The sequence below is a fragment of the Macaca thibetana genome, chromosome 20, assembly GCF_024542745.1.
Source record: "Macaca thibetana thibetana isolate TM-01 chromosome 20, ASM2454274v1, whole genome shotgun sequence".
Taxonomy (NCBI): Eukaryota; Metazoa; Chordata; class Mammalia; order Primates; family Cercopithecidae; genus Macaca; species Macaca thibetana.
This window is the reverse complement of record NC_065597.1, coordinates 11,957,699-11,977,608: the sequence shown is the minus strand read 5'-3', so window position 1 is coordinate 11,977,608 and position 19,910 is coordinate 11,957,699. Positions and strand designations below refer to the sequence as shown.

Here is a 19,910-nt window from a genome sequence, read left to right as displayed (position 1 = left end):
CAGGGCCCCAGCACTTCTTGAGCACCGAACACCAGGCATCCACTTTGATTGCAAAGGGTCCAGGCTGTACTGGTCATCCAACTTTACTTATTTAATTATTTTATTTATGACAGGGTATTGCTCTGTCACCCAGGATGGAGTGCACCACGCTGAATGCAAAGGGTCCAGGCTATACTGGTCATCATCAAACTTATTTATTTGAGACAGGGTCTTGCTGTGTCGCCCAGGCTGGAATGCAGTGGTGCAATCTCGGCTCACTGCAAGCTCTGCCTCCCGGGTTCAAGCAATTATCCTATCTCAGCCTCCTGAGCAGCTGAGATTAAAGGCGCCCACCACCACGTCCAGCTAATTTTTGTATTATTAGTAGAGATGGGGTTTCACCATGTTGGCCAGGCTGGTCTCAAACTCCTGAGCTCAAGTAATCTGCCCACCTTGGCCTCCCAAAGTGCTAGGATTAGAGGCATGAGCCACCGGGCCCAGCCATCATCAAACATTTTAAAACTGTGCTTCTGCCGGGCGCGGTGGCTCAAGCCTGTAATCCCAGCACTTTGGGAGGCCGAGACGGGCGGATCACGAGGTCAGGAGATCGAGACCATCCTGGCTGACACGGTGAAACCCCGTCTCTACTAAAAAATACAAAAAACTAGCCGGGCGAGGTGGCGGGCGCCTGTAGTCCCAGCTACTCAGGAGGCTGAGGCAGGAGAATGGCGTGAACCCGGGAGGCAGAGCTTGCAGTGAGCCGAGATCTGGCCACTGCACTCCAGCCTGGGCGGCAGAGCAAGACTCCGTCTCAAAAAAAAAAAAAAAAAAAAAAAAAAAAAAAAAAACTGTGCTTCTGGCCATTCACGGTGGCTCATGCCTGTAATCCCAACACTTTAGGAGGCTGAGGCAGGAGGATTGCTTGAGGCCAGGAATTCAAGACCAGCCTGGTCAACATAGCAAGACCCTGTCTCTACAAGAAATTTAAAATGAACCGGATGTGGTGGTGTGTGCCTGTAGTGCCAGCTACTTGGGAGGCTGGGGTGGGAAGATCGCTTTAGGCTGGGAAGGTGAGTGGCAGTGAGCTATGACTGTACCATTGCACTCTAGCCTAGGTGACAGAACATGGCCCTGTCTTAAAAATAAATAAAACATTATTCTTGCAGATTCTTGCTACTGGCCATACTCCACCAATCTCTCCTCTTGGCCATCTTTGTCCACATAACTTGTTTCTCATGGATATAAACAGGAAGAGCCCTGTGGCACACAGGTTAAGTGCTCAGGCTGAGCTGAGTTTAAATCTTGGCTCTGCCACCTCCCATCTGCGGGACCCTGGACTAGTCACTTTACCTCTCAGAGCCTCAGTTTACTTCACTGCAAATTGGAGATAATACAGTCAGTTCTTCAATAATTCTTGTTTTGAAAATGCAAATGGGTTTCAGTGTAAACGATGTATTAGGAAATAACTTGAGCAGGCTGGGTGTGGTGGCTCACACCTGTAATCCCAGCACTTTGGGAGGCCAGAGCAGGCAGATCACCTGAGGTCAGGAGTTCAACACCAGCCTGGCCAACATGGTGAAACCCTGCCTCTACTAAAAATACAAAAAAATTAGCTGGGAGTGGTGGTGCACACCTGTAATCCCAGCTACTGGGGAGGCTGAGGCAGGAGAATCACTTGAACCCAAGAGGCGGAGGTTGCAGTGAGCTGAGATTGTGCCACTGCACTCCAGCCTGGGTGACACAACGAGACTCCATCTCAACAAAAAAAAAGGGAAAATAACTTGAGCATAACTCAATGTCAAGGTTGCTCACATGTGCAGTTTTGTCTCCAACCAACACTAGGTGAATGCAGAAGACTCTATATCCAGCTAAGCACAGGAATGCACAAAACACCCACCTTCTCCAGCTGCCTCAGCTCATGTGTTACACACCTCACCCGTCCACACCTGGTGTTACAACTTCCATCTCATTTCAGACAATTCTCCTTCCCCCGCTTATAATAACAAGCCGCAACCCTTCAGAGACCCATTTCCACAAGCAAAATTCTTTTTATCTAATGTATTATGATGAAGTTCTTGAGTGCTGAGCTCCGGAACCCATTTTCCCATAAGCCTGGTGGTTTTTGTTTTTGTTTTTTGAGACTGGGTCTCACTCTGTTGTCCAGGCTGGAGTCCAATGGCACAATCACGGCTCACTGCAGCATTGACCTCCCAGGCTCAAGCGATCCTCCCACCTCAGCCTTCCAGGTAGCTGGGACTACCAGGTAATTTTTTTGTACTTTTTGTATTTTTTGTTAGGATGGGGTCTCACTCTGTTGCCCAGGCTGGTCTCAAACTCCTGGGCACAAGCAATCCACCTGCCTCAGCCTCCCAAAATACTGGGATTACAGGCTTGAGCCACCGCGCCCAGCCTAAGTCTGGTGTTTTTAATAGGTGATTTGACTTAGTGTGGTGATTTTCAGGAAGACCTACGTCACAGGGTATGGAGTGAAGTATACATAAGATCTGTACACAGCGGGGGTTAGCCCAGAGCCAGGCCAGTTGTAAGTGGTCCATAGATGTCAGCTGTGACTGTTCTCTCGCTCTGAATGTAGACAGAGCCTGGTGCATAAAAGATGCCCAGTGAGCATTTATTGAATTTTCCTTGATGGGTCTATGGCTTATTAATCTTAGTGAACTAATTAAAGAGACTTATCTATCTCTCCCATATGTTGGAGAGGAACAAACCATAAATTAGAGAGGAAGCTTCCAAGTTCTAATGGAGTCCTGCCCTTCTGTGCATGGCACGAAGAGGATAAGAAAGACAGTGTCCCTGTCTGCTAGGCCTGCCTGATTAGGTGGTAAGCAAGGCAAGGACATGAGCGACTGGCCGTTGTGTGGCAACACAGGGCCAATTTTGAGATAAGGAACCTAGACCCCGAGTCCTTAAGTCAGGGTCCCAGTGTAGCATTAAGTGGTTGAGAGCCCCAGGTCAGAGGTCAGACGACCCAAGTTCAAGCCCCAGAACCACTTATCAACTATGCCATCTTGGGCACGTGATTTCACCTCTCCTGCCTCAATTTCCTCGTATGCAAAACAGAAATAGTGATGGTCTTTATTTCCTAAGGGCATGGGATGATTCAACAAGTGAATCCACGTAAAGCCCCTTAGCACTGCCAGACACAGAATAAAAGTTCAATGGGCTAGGCACGGTGGCTCACACCTGGAATCCCAGCACTTTAGGAGGCAGAGGCAAGATGCCAGGAGTTTGCGACCAGCCTGGGCAACATAGTGAGATCTCATCTTTACAAAAAAAATTTTTTTTTTTAGATGGAGTCGCACTCTGTCACCAGGCTGGCGTGCAGTGGCACGATCTTGGCTCACTGCAACCTCCGCCTCCAGGGTTCAAGCGATTATTCTGCCTCAGCCTCCAGAGTAGCTGGGACTACAGGAGCGCACCACCATGCCCAGCTAATTTTTGTATTTTTAGTAGAGATGGGGTTTCATCATGTTGGCCAGGATAGTCTCAATCTCTTGACCTCGTGATTCACCCGCTTCCACCTCCCAAAGTGCTGGGATTACAGGTATGCGCCACCGCGCCCAGCTACAAAAAAAGTTTTTTTAATTAGCCTGGTATGGTGGCACAGGCCTATGGTCCCAGCTACTCAGGAGGTCAGGTGGGAGGATTGCTTGAGCCGAGGAGTTCAAGGCTACAGTGAGCTGTGATCTGCACTGCGCTCCAGTTTGGGTGACAAAGTGAGACCCCATCTTAAAAAGAAAAAGGGGCTCAATATATATTAGCTGCTATTCTGGGATTCTAGGGCTGAAAAAGAAGATCAGAGTTTGCATAGGAAAGCGTAGGTGTGAGTAGCAGCCAGGGAAGGTCTGAGTTGCCTGGGACTACAAGGCAGAACAGCCGGGAGCCAACTCCCACCAACCGCCCGCCCCGAACCCTTTCTCACACACCAGCCCGTGCTTAGCCGTGTGCATGGAAGAAATGAGAATCAGCTCTGTCTCCTGCACATCATTTCCAAAAGACGGAGAGCCTCCTCCGCTGGCGGGGAAAGGATTCCTATGGAACCTGACGCAGGAGTTGGCTGCACGGTCTGGTTTGTATCACTTCATCTCGGTGGAAGCTGACGGAGGCAGAGGCACTTATCTGTCTTTTGGAAGACAAGGTCTAAAAAACTAGAGATCAGCTCAAGCCTCTGCCTTCCCCTCCCAGCTTATCTCCCACCTGTGAGCCCATCTGCCCACCAGGCCCTGCCACACTGGGCCTCTTGCCCACTCCGCATACCGCGCTCCTTCCCATCTCAGGCTCTCAGCCCTTGCTGTTCTTCTACTTGGAATTCTCTTCCTATTGCTCTCTTCATGGTGTCCTCCTTTCTACCACGAAGTACCACACAAGCGTCCTCCTGCCTGACCCACTCCTCAGCTAGAGGGGCCCTGCGCCACTACCCCAGGCACTCCCTACTCCGTTTCACTGCTTTACTTCCTTCTAGAATGTGCCGCTCTCTGAAATCCTTCCTTATTGCCACGTTCTCTGAAGGCGCAGGGCTGGTGCCTTGCCCATGGCAGGCTCTGAATGAATCTGGATGTCGACTGGCTGGTACCCACCTGAAGGCAGAAGTGGAGTCATTCATCTGTCCATGAACATCCCCTAAGGGCCCTCTATGTGCTGGGGACCTTTGGGTTCTGGCAATAGGGATGGGACACAAGAGACCCAAACCTTTACCTCTAGGTCCTTCAAGGCACAGGAGAAGGTGTAGTCAGGGGATGCCTAGCCAGGCAGTGTCTTGTGGACGACAGGCCCAATCAGGAAGGTGATAGTTTTAGGACGGGAGGCGGAGCTCCCCAGAGCACACACCTGGTGGTGGCAGAGAGGGCTAGGCCAGGTGGCCCCAAAAGCCCTTCCAACTTTATGATTCTGAGGCAAAGGTGAAGAAAGCAATATAATAGTAGCCAAGAAAGGACCCCTAACTGACAGGGAGGAAAGGTCTCCAGACAGACTGAAAAGAGCCAGGGGCATGACAGTAGCCATCAGAGGCTACCATTTTCTTTAAAAAAAAAAAAAAAAAAAAAAAAAGGGTGGGCGCGGTGGCTCAAGCCTGTAATCCCAGCACTTTGGGAGGCCGAGACGGGTGGATCATGAGGTCAGAAGATCGAGACCATCCTGGCTAACATGGTGAAACCCCGTCTCTACTAAAACACACAAAAAACTAGCTGGGCGAGGTGGCGGGCGACTGTAGTCCCAGCTGCTCGGGAGGCTGAGGCAGGAGAATGGTGTAAACCCAGGAGGCGGAGCTTGCAGTGAGCTGAGATTCGGCCAATGCACTCCAGCCTGGGTGACAGAGCGAGACTCCGTCTCAAAAAAAAAAAAAAAAAAAGGCCAGCCACGGTGGCTCATGCCTGTAATGCCAGCACTTCGGGAGGCCAAGGTGGGCGGATCACGATGTCAGAAGATCAAGACCATCCTGGCTAACATGGTGAAACCCCGTCTCTACTAAGAATACAAAAAAAATTAGCCAGGCGTGGTGGCGGGCACCTGTAGTCCCCAGCGTGAGCCACCGCTCCTGGCCCCAGCTAATGTTTTTATCTTTTGTAGAGATGGGGTCTCCCTATGTTGCCCAGCCTGGTCTTGAACTCCTGGACTCCAGCGATCCTCCCACGTTGGCCTCCCAAAGTGCTTGGATTGTAGGTGTGAACCACCACTCCCAGCCATGGATAAAATATTTTAATTATGAAATTACATTTGCAGGTCAGGCACAGTGGCTTATGCTTGTAATCCCAGCATTTTGAGAGACCGAAGCAGAAGGATCACTTGATCCCAGGAGCTCAAGACCAGCCTGGGCAACATAGTGAGACCCTGTATCAATCAAAAAAAAAAAAAAAGAAAGAAAGAAAAGAAATTGCATTTGCAGAAGGTTTTCTATGAACACCTGATAGACCACGGTACAATTTAGAGACATTTTACCACATGCTGCCTCGAAGGAATCAGAAAGCAGCCAATAGACATTGAAGTAGGAAAAGCAAGAGCATGATTTTGAAAAAACATATGTACATAAATCTAACTCTATGTATGAAACATTTCTATAGGCATATTTTAGTAGTTATTGATATAGATCTATTTGTAATAAATATAGAAACAAGAGAAATAGCTGTGTAGTCATTCATATTCAAATATCTGAGGACTTCCTGTATGCTGGGCAGAATTCTGAGCCCAAGCCCTAGACATACAGCAATGAACAAAACAGACCCACCCTCAAGGACCTCATATTCAAAGAGAGGAAGACAAGCAGGTCATAAAGTTGAATAGTAATTAGTGCCATGGAAGAAAGGCAGGGTAGGTGGTACAGTGACAAGGGTATAGATGCGAGCTATTATCCAAGACAGACTCTGCTGAGAACTGGGGCAGTTTGAGCAGAGACTGGAAAGAGATAAGCAAAAGTGGCAGAGGACACCTGTGGGAAGGGTGCTCTGGACACGGGGAACAGCAGGCACAATGGCCCTGAGGCAGGAGAGTGTTGGATAATGATTTGCTTTAGTAAAATGCCATTACTTATTCTTGCATTTATATTACAACATATAAAATAATAATAGAGACCTCACTTCTAGGAGGATGTATACAAAAATGTTCCCTGGTGGTGATATCTAGATAGTGACTTTACACACAATTTAGATATTTTTGTTCTTTTTATTAAGAGATGGTATCTCCCCGTGGAGGCTGGACTTGAACACTTGGGTTCAACTGATCCTCTCACCTCAGCCTCCAGAACACCTAGGATTATAGACACGTACCATTGCACCCAGCTTTTTTCTTTTAGCTATCTGTATTTTCCAGTGTTTTCCCCACATTAAACATGTATTAGCTGCATAATAATGATAAATACCAATGGAAAGGCCTAAGTATTAAGGGCTGTTGCCAAAATCACATGAAGTTAACAGCTCTGTGGAGAAGCCGGATCCTCTCTAAGGCACAGATTTATGCTCAACTCATAGAAACCTAATTATGCAACTGATCTTATTTTCCTGTTTGCTCAGAGTCAAATTTGTGGTCTGCTTTTAGCAGGGATCTAGGTCTGTGGCAAGCACATCAGTATCCAACCTTCTTTCTATACTCATCTTTCTTTTTAAATTGTAATTAAGCCAGGCGCGGTGGCTCACGCCTGTAATCCCAGAACTTTGGGAGGCCGAGGAGGGCAGATCACCTGAGGTCAGGAGTTCGAGACCAGCCTGACCAACATGGAGAAACCTCATCTCTACTAAAAATACAAAATCAGCTGGGTGTGGTGACACATGCCTGTAATTCCAGCTACTTGGAAGGCTGAGGCATTTGAATCCTGGAGGCACAGATTGCGGTGAGCCAAGATCACGCCATTGCACTCCACCCTGGGCAACAAGAGCGAAACTCCGTCTCAAAAAAACAAAAAAAAATGTAATTAAAATATTTTATAACATATTTTTAGAGATGGGGGTCTCTCTATGTTGCCCCAGCTGGTCTGGAACACCTAGGCTCAAGTGATCCTCCTGCTTTAGCCTCCCAAGTAGCTGTCAATACAGGTGCACACTACCACACTTAGCTCTCTTCTTATCTTTTATTCTTACTTCTCCTTTGCCCATTTCCTTAACCCTTTCTGAGAAATACATATAGCTATTATGCAGTTATGCATCTGGGTGCCCCAAACTTCAAAATTCTTTGTTGGAGAGGTGGGAATGAACAAAGCAAATACAAAAACAAACGAGCAACAATAACAACAAAAGACAAGATATAAACAAGAGATTCTTAATGAAGTCTTGAAAAAGAAATGTTGTTTTGGGAAGTCTTGCTACTATGAGAAAGAGAATCCCCGTCTCTGGGGAATCCCAACTTTCTCATTATTGAAACTTAATGGTCTAAAATGGAGCAGGGATGGTCTGGTTCATTGTGTTCTATTATGAAAATAAAATGACCCTAAAACTTTCTAAGTGACAAATCTCCCTGTCACAGTAGACCACAGCTAAATGAACCTCTCTGGATCTTAGTTTCCTCATAGAAAAACGGGGTCTAGGCCGGGCACAGTGGCTCACGCCTGTAATCCCAGCAATTTGGGAGGCCGAGACAGGCGGATCACTTGAGGTCAGGAGCTCGAGACCAGCCTGGCCAACATGGTGAAACCCCATCTCTACTAAAAATACAAAAATTAGCCGGGTGTGATGGTGGGCACTGTAATCCCAGCTACTCAAGAGGCTGAGGCAGGAGGATTGCTTGAACCCAGGAGGCAGAGGTTGTAGTGAGCCAAGATCACATCACTGCACTCCAGCCTGGGCCACAGAGTGAGACTCTGTCTCAAAAAACAAAACAAAACAAAACAAAACAAAAAATATGGTCCGGAACTTACTACTCCCACAGAATAACTGTGAGAATTATATGTTACTATACAAATGCTCAGGGCAATGCCCCACATAAAGTAAGGCTATGTCAGTGTTAATCATAATAGCAATTATGTTTACCCATTATCAGTAATAACTAATAGTATTTCTGAGTGCATACATGACATTCTATATTGTTCATCTCATTTAATCTCCCCCAAAACCTTACGAAGTAGGTTCTACTAATGCCACTTCACAGAGGGAAAACATTGACAGTAAGACAAGATGCCCTTGAAAGAAATCCTGCTACTGGTCCCGTGGATTTTGGGAGAGCCTGAGTCAGTTTTCTCAAGGAAGGGAAGTGGTGCATCCGGCAGTTAGGGACAAGTTGTGAATCTTTGCCCTGCCACTAAATAGTCAAGGGCATGTCTCAGAGCTTCAGTGTCTTCATCCATAAAATGGGATAATAAAAAAATTTTTTTTTTTTTGTAAACAGAATCTTGCTCTGTCGCCCAGGCTGGAGTGTAGTGGTGAGATCTCGGCTCACTGCAACCTCTGCCTCCTGGGTTCAAGCGATTCTCCTGTGTCAGCCTCTCAAGTAGGTGGGACTACAGGCCCACGCCACCACACCCGGCTAATTTTCTGTATTTTTAGTAGAGAAGGGGTTTCACCATGTTGGCCAGACTGGTCTCAAACTCCTGACCTCGTGATTCGCCTGCCTCAGCCTCCCAAAGTGCTGGGATTACAGACGTGAGCCACCACGCCCTGCTGATACAAAATTACAGTAGAGTTGGTGTGAAACACTAAACAATCTCACATATGTAAAACTAAATGCATATCAGTAACCGAGGGGTTCTCGATCAATAAATAACTGAAGGGTCTTTGATTATTTGACACATAGGAGAAGATTAACTAAAAACAAGGCACAAGATAGAAAGAGAAACTAGATCCAACTGTGACAGAGAAATTTCCCATGAGAGGAAAACAAATCTTTTAAAAAGTGTTAAATATCTGAAAGTCATGACGTGTCTAGAAATAAAGAAAAAAAAAAAAAAGGAGACAAGTCACCTGGCTTGAGGCAAACAAGCAAAGACAGCTCAGGAGCCCTCAGGTTCATGATTAATTGCCCTGCGATTTTGGGATTTCATTTAGATTCAAATAACTAAAATGCCTTACATACCTGCTGGATCTGTTACCAAACTCCAGATGGATTAATCATAGACCAAACCCCCTCCACCTTTCCAAAAACATTAAAAAGCAGCCAGGCGCAGTGGCTCACGCCTGTAATCCCAGCACTTTGGGAGGCCGAGGCGGGCGGATCACGAAGTCAGGAGAACGAGACCATCCTGGCCAACATGGTGAAACCCCGTCTCTACTAAAAATACAAAAATTAGCCAGGTGTGGTGGCGGATGCCTGTGGTCCCAGCTACTCAGGAGGCTGAGGCAGGCAAATCGCTTGAACCCAGGAGGCAGAGGTTACAGTGAGCCGAGATCACACCACTGTACCTGGCGACAGAGCGAGACTCCATCTCGAAAAATAAAAAATAAAAATAAAAAAGCAATTTAATTCCCCATTCACAGCACGGAAAGTCCCCAAAATTCTTAGTTGGCCCAACCTAAAAGTGAAACTGCAGCTGCCTTATCTCCATGCTGGATCTGTTTTCTGCTCAGCTTGAGTTTCATGCTGGCTTCTCCCAGACAGCAGGAGAGTTTGGTGATGCATTTTAATATTGGGTTGGGCAAGTCAGAAATAAGGGAGTTGTGTTTGCAGACTCATAAAAGTGATGCCTCTTCCCAAAACCATGTAAGTTAACTTGTCAAATCATCCACTTGTCTGCATTATCCAGTCTACCCTCCCTGCACTAGGAGCCTAGATGGCTAAGATCTTGGATACAGCAGGTACCTAATGACTACCTGAATGGAAGAGTGAATAATGGGTGAACAGATGAACAGACAGGCAGAAGGAAGGGGCCCCCTGGCCACCTACAGTCTCCTCTCCAAATACACTGGAATCCCTCCTCCACCACTGAGTTGCTGGTGCTGCTACACACCTTGCATATTTTGCTTGTTTTGCTTCTCCAAGAACACACAGGGAGTTTGCAGGCCTCAACTTCATTTCCCTTCACCTCTGTCTTGATAGACCCTGAGATTGGCTCTATGTTATTTTATTTTATTTTGAGATGGAGTGTCACTCTATTGCCCAAGCTGGCGTGCAGTGACATGATCTCAGTTTGCTGCAGCCTCTTCCTCCCAGTTCAAGCAATTCTCCTGTCTCAGCCTCCCAAGTAGCTTGGACCACAGGCACACAGTACCACACCTGGCTAATTTTTGTGTTTTTAGTAGAGACGGGGTTTTGCCATGTAGGCCAGGCTGGTGTCAAACTCCTGACCTCAGGTGATCCACCCGCCTTAGGCTCCCAAAGTGCTGAGATTACAGGTGTGAGCCACCACGCCTGGCCGGCTCCCATTTTAGACTGGTAATGCCACTCAGTCAGCCCTAAATGTCATCTGGGATGATTCCTCAGAGAAATCTGATGAAAGATGTGGACATGATCCACATCTGTGAACTGATCACACACACACATACACAGACACACACCTTTGTCTACAACTTCGGGTGGCTTCATAGCCCATCCCCCACCAAGCCCAATCAATAATCATCTTTTTTCAAAAGTAAACAAAGAAAACAAACATCAACTCTCAAATCTCTTGACTCGAAACCTCTGGGAGGGAAAGCCCCTCAAAGTCTCCACTTTTAAGCTCTCCATGTGACCACCCCCAGCTCTGGCCCAGGTTTGGAAACCTACTCTCGCCCGGCTTGTCCTCGTAGTGGGATCCAGGGACCACCAGTTCCAGCACAGGATGGGCTTATTTTAAAATGCAGATTCCTGGACTCACTCCAGACTTAAACATCAGAATCTCTAGGGGTGCAGTCTGCACTTGTAGTTAGTTTTGCAGGCGGTTTTGAAGCATATTAAAGACAGAGAACTGCTTCCTCAGACTTCACAGGGTTAAAATGTCAGACAGGCCAAAGGCCTGTAAACAACTGCTAATGAACTAATCAGCATTTCAAATGATGGAGCCGGTACCTGTATCCACTTTCCCAGAAGTGGGGGAGGAGGACCGAGGGCAGGAGACCCCTCCACAAAATTTCTTCTTCCCTCCCCTACTTCCAGGTCCCTTGCCCCTCCCACTCTGGGAGGTCCTCACCTTTCCTCAACTGCCTCAGCAGTTGCCTCTATCAAGCTGGCTGTTCCCCTCTCTAAACCTCAGTCTCTTCTTCTGTAAAGTGGGGAGGAGTCTAGGAGCCAATGGACTGTGGCCATAAGGGAATTTGAGGTGTAAACCCACTCCCAAGACCCATTTTCGCAGCTGAAATTGAACTTCTTCCCCCAGCACCCGCACCAGGCATTCTCCGGGATCTACAGGCTGTGTTTGTTTCTCCCCACCGGCCCGTCTCCAACTATAATGTGAATTCCACACATTGTAGGGAGTGGGGATTTTCTTCTGGCACAGGGTTGGCTCCACAGTCAAGAGTGAGTTGGAGTTTTGGGCTCAGTGCCTGGCTGGTACTAAGCACGCAAAACAGGAATAGCTGTCACCATAATTTCTCCTCAATGTAAAAAGCAGGGGAATTGAACGCTTTAAATTAAGCTACTTTTTACCACTGATTTATCTTCAGGAAGCAAATAGCCTTGCTGAGGGGAAGAGAAGAATCAAACTTCTAAAGGTCCCTTACTGTTTAAAAAGATGGCCAGAGAGATCCACCTAAGCTCAGCTGGTTTTGGGCTTTTCTTTTTTTTGAGACTTTTCTTTTTTCAGAGTCTTGCTCTGTCACCCAGGCTGGAGTGCAGTGGTGCTCACTCTTGGCAACCTCCGCCTCCCAGGTTCAAGCGATTCTCCTGCCTCAGCCTCCTGAGTAGCTAGGATTATAGGCACCCACCACCATGCCCGGCTCATTTTTATATTTTTAGTAGAGACTGGGTTTTGCCATGTTGGCCAGGCTGGTCTCAAACTCCTGACCTCAGGTGATCCTCCGGCCTCGGCCTCCCAAAGTGCTGAGAATACAGGCGTGATCCACCGTGCCTGGCCTGTGTTTTTGTTTTGTTTTTGAGAGGAGCAAAATGAGACGAAAAAATAGTGGAATTTTAGGACTCTGGCTTCTTCCTCTCCATTATAATGCACTCGCTCCCTGCAAAAGTCCCCAAAAGATGGAGATGTCACCTCCACTGGGAGTTGGGGGGTGACCCTGCAGCCTAATCCTACCGCAGCAAAGAGCCCCTCATCAAACTACTCACTGAGTGGCAACTATACACCAGGCTTAATGTTGGGGGCTGTGAATACTTCCCAAATACCCAGCCTGGTGGAGGAGCATAAAGGAACCCAGGGAATCCCAACTGGCAAAGGGAAGGGGTGGGACGTATCCTGACACAGGCCTTGGGGATGAGGATCAGAGAAGGCTTCCGGGAGGTAGCAACAATGAAACTGGCCCTGAGAGAGAAATGAGCCAGGCAGGGAACACTGGGAGGTGTCCCCAGTGGAGGGGGTTAGAATATGCCAGAGCCAGCAGCACCTTTGGAAATGGGAGTCCATGGCCCCACCCTGGGCCAAGTGGAACAGAAGTCCAGGAGAGGCCCAGGCCTCTGTGCTCAGTTCAGAACCTGAGCAGGCAGGCCAGTGCCCATGCTACTGACCACCAGGCTCCACTGCCCAGAATGGAGAGGGGAGGCAGAACTGGTGGGAGAAGGCAGTCGGTGGATCTGGGCCAAAGGCCCAGAGGAGTACCGAGGGAAAGACAAAGTCCTGGTGATGGGTACAAGGCCCTCCACATGCTGCCACCCCCTCTGCCCTTCTGCCAGCCCGTGCCCCTTGATCACTGACCTTGTCCTGCTGCTCAGTATCAGGGGTGTGTTTTTGCTGTTCCCTCCGTCTAGAACACCCTTCCCTACCTAGTCACATGGCCTGATCCTTCAACTCTATCGGGTCTTTGCTCAAATGGCCCCTTCAGTGAGGCCTTCTCAGATCACCGCAGTGCTTCCCAGCAATGCCCCATTCCGATTCATCTTTCCTACACACCTGTCTCCACCCAGCACTCTAAATATTTTGCACATGGATTATGTTTATTGCCTGCTCCCCGCAATACCTGAGAATACAAATTCCATGAGGAGGGAACATTCGTATGTGTCTGGGTCTCTGTGTCCCCCATTCAGAACAGTGCTTGGCACATAACAGCCCCTCCATCATTACCAAACAAGTGAATGGAGGATGGACACGTGGATGGACAGGATGGGTGAGATGGGCACCTAGAAGCAAGCTTGAGGAGGAGGGGATTTGGGATAAACATCTGGGGCAGCAGAGAGGGTATGGGATAGCCCAGCAGGGCTGCCCCAGGCCTGATATATCAGCCTGGACTACTCAGGCCTCTCCAAGGGCTGCCCCAGGCAGAGAGAAGGTGGAGGACCTGCTGCCCGGGTTCTCCAGGTTCTCCCAGCTTGCTAGCCTTCAGGCCAACAGGGCCCCACCCAACCAGCCACACTATTGTCCTTCTGCAGTCCTGCCAGGCTCTGTTGGGCCCTATCTGCCTCAAAGGCCCTGTACGAAGAACCAACAACGAGGGAGTTTTCTCACAGCCCCTACCCTCCTGTGTGACTCGAGGACCGGAAGTTCAGTTTCACTTGACCTGTCTGAGTCACCATCCAAATATACTATCTGTCATGTTCCTATCTCCCCTCTCTGCACAGGAGGTCCCGCCCCCACCCCTCCAGGCTTGGGGCATCCCCCTCTCAGCCAACAACAGAGGCTGAGAGTCTCCCCGTCTTCCTGCTCACATGCCACCCCACATCCCAGACTCCCCCTGGCCTCCCCACCCTGGGGAAGCTCTGCCAGCTGATCCAGCCCACACAGTCCCACCCCACCTGGATTCTGAATGAGCCCATTGTCTGATGACTTGGCATCCCAGTGCTTTCTATCACCCCTGGGTCATCTCCAAACTCCTGGAGACAAGGCTGGTAACTGACACAGAGCACACAGAAGGCACTCACACACCGTGCCGAGGAGAACTAAACCTCAAGGTGTATGTGGTGGTCTGTGATATTATTAATAAAAACAACTTGCCCAGATTAAAGAGAAAGAATGGGGGAGAAACATTCTCCAAGGCCTATTATAAAGGAGAGGCAAAATTCTCCAAGGCCTGTTATAAAGGAGGGGCAGGAGACAGTTATACTTTACAAGACAATTCACATTCCCATCTTTGGAAAACTAGAATTTAAAATACAAGGGCCGGGCATGGTGGTTCATGCCTGTAATCCCAGCATTTTGGGAGGCTGAGGCGGGCGGATCACGGGGTCAGGAGATAGAGACCATTCTGGCTAACATGGTGAAACCACGTCTCTACTAAAAATACAAAAAAGGCCGGGCGCGGTGGCTCAAGCCTGTAATCCCAGCACTTTGGGAGGCCGAGGCGGGTGGATCACGAGGTCAGGAGATCGAGACTATCCTGGCTAACATGGTGAAACCCCGTCTCTACTAAAAATACAAAAAACTAGCCGGGCGTGGTGGCGGGCGCCTGTAGTCTCAGCTACTTGGGAGGCTGAGGCAGGAGAATGGCGTGAACCCGGGAGGCGGAGCTTGCAGTGAGCCGAGATCAGGCCACTGCACTCCAGCCTGGGAGACACAGCGAGACTCCGTCTCAAAAAAAAAAAAAAATACAAAAAAAAAAAATACAAAAAAAATAGCTGGGCATGGTGGCAGGCACCTGTAGTCCCAGCTACTCAGGAGGCTGAGGCAGCAGAATGGAGTGAACCTGGGAGGCAGAGCTTGCGGTGAGCCGAGATCGCGCCACTGCACTCCAGCCTGAGGGACAAGAGCAAGACTTTGTCTCCAAATAAACAAATAAACAAATAAATAAAAATAGAATACTTTACAAGACAATTCACATTCCCATCTATGGAAAACTAGAATTTAAAAAACCCAGCCGGGCACGGTGGTAAAGGGGATTTTAGGGGCTGCATGGGTGGATCTTGACATGAGGTTCCTTTCTAGGCCAAAGTGATGGATCTAGAATAGGAATATTCTTAGAAATAGAGCCGCTGGGCACGGGAGGGATAAAAGCCAGCCAGGGCAGGACACACACCTTTTCCTTCCCAGCTCCCCTAGCTGTGGAACTCTAGGTAAGTGAATGGCCTCTAGAAGCTTCTGTTTATGATTTGAAAATGGAATTGCCAGGCCAGGCATGGTGGTTCACCTGAGGTGAGGAGTTTGAGACCAGCCTGGCCAAAATGGTGAAACCCTGTCTCCACTAAAAAATACAAAAATTCACTGGGCATAGTGGTACACGCCTGTAATCCCAGCTACTTGGGAGGCTGAGGCAGGAGAATTGCTTGAACTCGGGAGGCAGAGGTTGCAGTGAGCCAAGATCATGCCACTGCACTCCAGCCCAGGCAACAGAGCAAGATTCCATCTCAAAAAAAAAAAAAGAGAAGAAGAAGAAGAAGAAGAAAATAAAATGGAATTGCCATAGTATCTAACTCTAAGGCTGATGTAAGGATTTAAAAAACAAGATCATACATGAACAGCTGAGTACTCAATCAATAAACGAACGCAATGACCATTGTGGTTATTGTATAACAATACTATTATTATTGGTAGAGATGGGGGTCTTGCTACATTGCCCAGGCTGGTCTCAAACCCTTGCGCTCAAGCGATTCTCCTGCCTCGGCCTCCCAAAGGGTTGGGATTACAGGCATGAGCCACTGTGCCCCCTATAATCCCATAGGGGGCTGAGTGGGAGGCTGAGGCAGGAGGATCGCCTGAGCCCAGGAGTTGGAGACTAACCTGGGCAACACAGTGAGACCTTGTATTTTTTAAAATAAATTAATTAAATTTAATTAGCTGGGCACAGTGGCTCACACCTGTAATCCCAACACTTTGAGAAGGCTGGGGACGCAGATCACCTGAGGTCAGGAGTTTGAGACCAGCCTGACCAACATGGTGAAACCCCGTCTCTACCAAAAATAGAAAAAACTGGCTGGGCGTGGTGGCAGGCGCCTGTAATCCCAGCTACTCAGAAGGCTGAGGCAGGAGAATGGCGTGAACCTGGGAGGCAGAGGTTGCAGTGAGCCGAGATGGCGCCACTGTACTCCAATCTGGGCAACAGAGCAAGACTCCATCTCAAAAAAAAAAAAATTGCACTCAAATGGGTGTTGGGTCAAAGGAGCGTCTTATCCTTTAGGAGGTCAAGAGCAAAGTGACAAAGGGGTGTCACTCTTCCTCATAACCTCTGTGGCTCCTTTGACATTTACACCACTCCCACATGTTTTTTCACTCCCTTGACACAAGTCTAAAGCAGAAATATCTAATGAGAAAAACTAATTTATTTTTTTAGAGATTGATTCTTGAGACATTGCCCACGCTGGAGAGCAGTCGCTATTCACAGGCACAATCAACATGCACTGGAGCCTCAAAACTCCCAGGCTCCAGTGATCCTCCTGCCTCAACCTCCCAAGTAGCAGGACTACAGATGTGCTCCACCGAGCCCAGCCAATAAAAACTAAATGAAGAGTGGTTGCTGCGTACCAGGCACTGGAAGCACTTCGCACACGCCAACTCATTGAAATCTCATTGCAATCCTTTGTGGTAGGAGCTACGTTTATCCTCTTTGTACAGGTGAGGGGACTCAGGCACAGAAAGATTAAGAAATTGGCCCTACGGAATTCCCATTTGGGTCTCTCTCTCTCTCTCAAAAAAAATAAATAAATAAAAGGAAGGCTGCCCTAGGCAAAATGGGATGGGGTTGGGGTAGAGGGGAAGGATGCAAAAAAAAAAAAAAAAAAAAAGGAAAAAAAAGAAAAAAAGTCACAGGCCAGTGCAGCAACTCACACCTGTAATCCCAGCACTTTGGGAGGCCAAGGCGGGCAGATGGCTTGAGCTCAGGAGTTCCAAACCACCCTGAGCAACATGGCAAAACCTCGTCTCTATAAAAAATACAAAAAAAAAAAAAAAAAAAAAAATTAGCCTGGAGTGGTGGCATGAGCCTGTAGTCCCAGCTACTTGGGAGGCTGAGGTGGCAGGATGGGGATGACTTGAACCCAGGAGGCAGAGGTTGCAGTGAGCCAAAATTGTACCACTCCACTCCAGCCTGGGTGACAGAGCAAGACTCTGTCTAAAAAACAGAAAAGAAAGGAAAAGAAAAGAAGAGAAAAGAAACTTGCCCCAAATCACAGGACAAGTAAGGGTTCAACTGGGATTGGAATCCAGGCAATCCTGCTACATTACACCCTCCCAGTTCATCTTCTCTAAGAGACATTCATAGGCTAAAAGAGAAATAAATGCTGAAGAGTCAAATCTCCGTCGAAACCAGAAATGAAACCTCACATCTGGCAAGTGAAATGTGGTTTCCTAGGTTGAACACCTTCCCAGGTATTTAAACACTCCCATGGTAAAGGTGAGAGGATTAGCAGAAAGAAGGATGAAAAATCATAACCAAATTACCAAGTCCCAAGAAAAATAAGTACAACTTACATGAAGTTTCAAAATCAAAAACTCAGCTGGGCAGTGGCTCACACCTGTAATCCCAGCACTTTGGGAGGCCAAGGTGGGCGGATCACTTGAGGTCAGGACTAGCCTGGCCAACATGGTGAAACCCTGTCTCTACGAAAAATACAAAAATTAGCCGGGCATGGGGGCGCTGACCTATAATCCCAGCTACTTGGGAGGCTGAGAAAGGAAAATTGCTTGAACCCGGGAGGTTGAGGTTGCAGTGAGCTGAGACTGCAACCCTGCGCTCCAGCCTGGGTGACAGAGCAAGACTCTGTCCCCCCGCCCCCTCAAAAAAAAAAAGAATTAAAGACTCAAAATAGAAGCTCTGAAACATCCAAAAACCTCAGGCAGTAGCAGAGGGCTTTGTTTCATTTTGTTTTTTGTTTTTGAGAGAGCATCTCGCTCTGTCACCTAGGCTGGAGTGCAGTGGCACAAAACACAGCTCACTGCAGCCTCAACCTCCTGGACTCCAGGGATCTGCCTGCCTCAGCCTCCCGTGAAGCTGGGATCACAGGCACATGCCACCATGCCTGGGTAATTGTTTTTGTATATAGAGACAGGGTTTCACTTTGTTGCCCAATCTGGTCTCCAACTTCTGGGCTCAAGCAGTCCTCCCACTTTGGCCTCCCAAACTGCTGGATTACAGGTGTGAGCTACCGCACCTGGCCTCTTTTTAAATGCAGACTTGAGACAAGAAGGCAAAACTTACAGAAAATACAACTACACATTCTATTTTCTCCAGAAAGTGTAGTCATGATGACAAGCCTGGGAGTTAGGTGGTAATGAAACCAGCCACATGAACGTCACCAAGCAGCTGTCATTTCTCCAAAACCTCTTGGCATCAAGCTAACAGAGAAGAGATCTAGGGCTAGTATCTCCCGGGACTCATGACTAAGAGCCGGCACCTAGAGTACCTGTCACTATAGAAGGTGATGTCACTGCTGATTCAGTCTGATATTGAAAAACCTCACCAGGAGAGGCCTCTCAATGTCGGTGACTCAGGGCTCCACCCCACCTGTTCATAAAGTAAGTGCCCAGGTGTTTGCCTCACTGCTTGTTCAAGGGATGATGTTTTCCAATAGGAAAGCCACAACTCTCCCCACAAACAAGTTGGTCATCTTGTTCCCTTTTTCAAACACTCCCACATAGTTGTGGTGAAGAATTTGTTGGGGAGGAAGCCTCGTACTGAAGTCCAGTTTCCACAGTAAGTACCAGGTCCTAGGAACACTTGTATACATGCACCCCAAAAAAAAAAAATTCTGCCCAAGAGGTCACGATGCCTGTTTAGGAAAATCTCATTCCTCTGCAGTAAGAATCTTTAGAAAACTCGGCTAGGCTCAGTGGCTCATTCACGCCTGTAATCCCAGCACTGTGGGAGGCCGAGGAGGGCTTATCATCTAAGGTCAGGAGTTGGAGACCAGCCTGGCCAACATAGTGAAACCCCATCTCTACTAAAACTATAAAAATTAGCCGGGTGTGATGGCACAGGCCTGTAATCCCAGCTACTCAGGAGGCTGAGGCGAGAGAATCGCTTGAACCCGGGAGGCAGAGGTTGCAGTGAGCCGAGATCGGTCCACTGTACCCTAGCCTGGGCAACAAGAGCAAGACTCTGCCTCAAAAAAAAATTTTTTTTAGAAAACTCCACTAGAGCAATATTCCTCTTGGGCAACATGCGGAGGGATGGGGGGTGGCTTGGGATGAGCATGATTTCCTAGATTTCCAGATTCCTTTGACTCTGATACCCTTTAAAGGAGAAGTTCCTAAAGTGGCAGGTCAAAAGAGAAAGATAAATAAATAAAAAATAAAGGAGATGTGAAAATGAGCCCTCAGGATTCCTTCTCTAGAGAATGCCTGGCCTGGCCGGGCATGGTGGCTCAGACCTGTAATCCTAGCACTTCGGGAGGCCAAGGCAGGGGTATTGCTTAAGCTCAGGAGTTCAAGACTAGCCTGGGCAACACACATAAGAAGACCCTGTCTCTCTTTTTATTTTAACAAAACATTTGGCCGGGCGCGGTGGCTCAAGCCTGTAATCCCAGCACTTTGGGAGGCCGAGATCGGCGGATCACGA

The 19,910-nt window shown here is 48.1% G+C and overlaps 1 protein-coding gene and 1 long non-coding RNA gene across 2 annotated transcripts in view; both read right to left on the bottom strand.

Moving 5' to 3' along the window:
• CDH1 (cadherin 1) overlaps nt 1-19,910 on the bottom strand; it is a 103,824-nt gene that overhangs the window by 64,738 nt on the left and 19,176 nt on the right. The window lies entirely within an intron of this gene.
• LOC126944102 (uncharacterized) lies at nt 13,842-19,838 on the bottom strand. Its single transcript, XR_007721950.1, has 2 exons — nt 15,014-19,838; nt 13,842-14,693 (listed from the first exon to the last, which is right to left on the bottom strand). It is a non-coding gene; the product is annotated as an uncharacterized LOC126944102 (long non-coding RNA).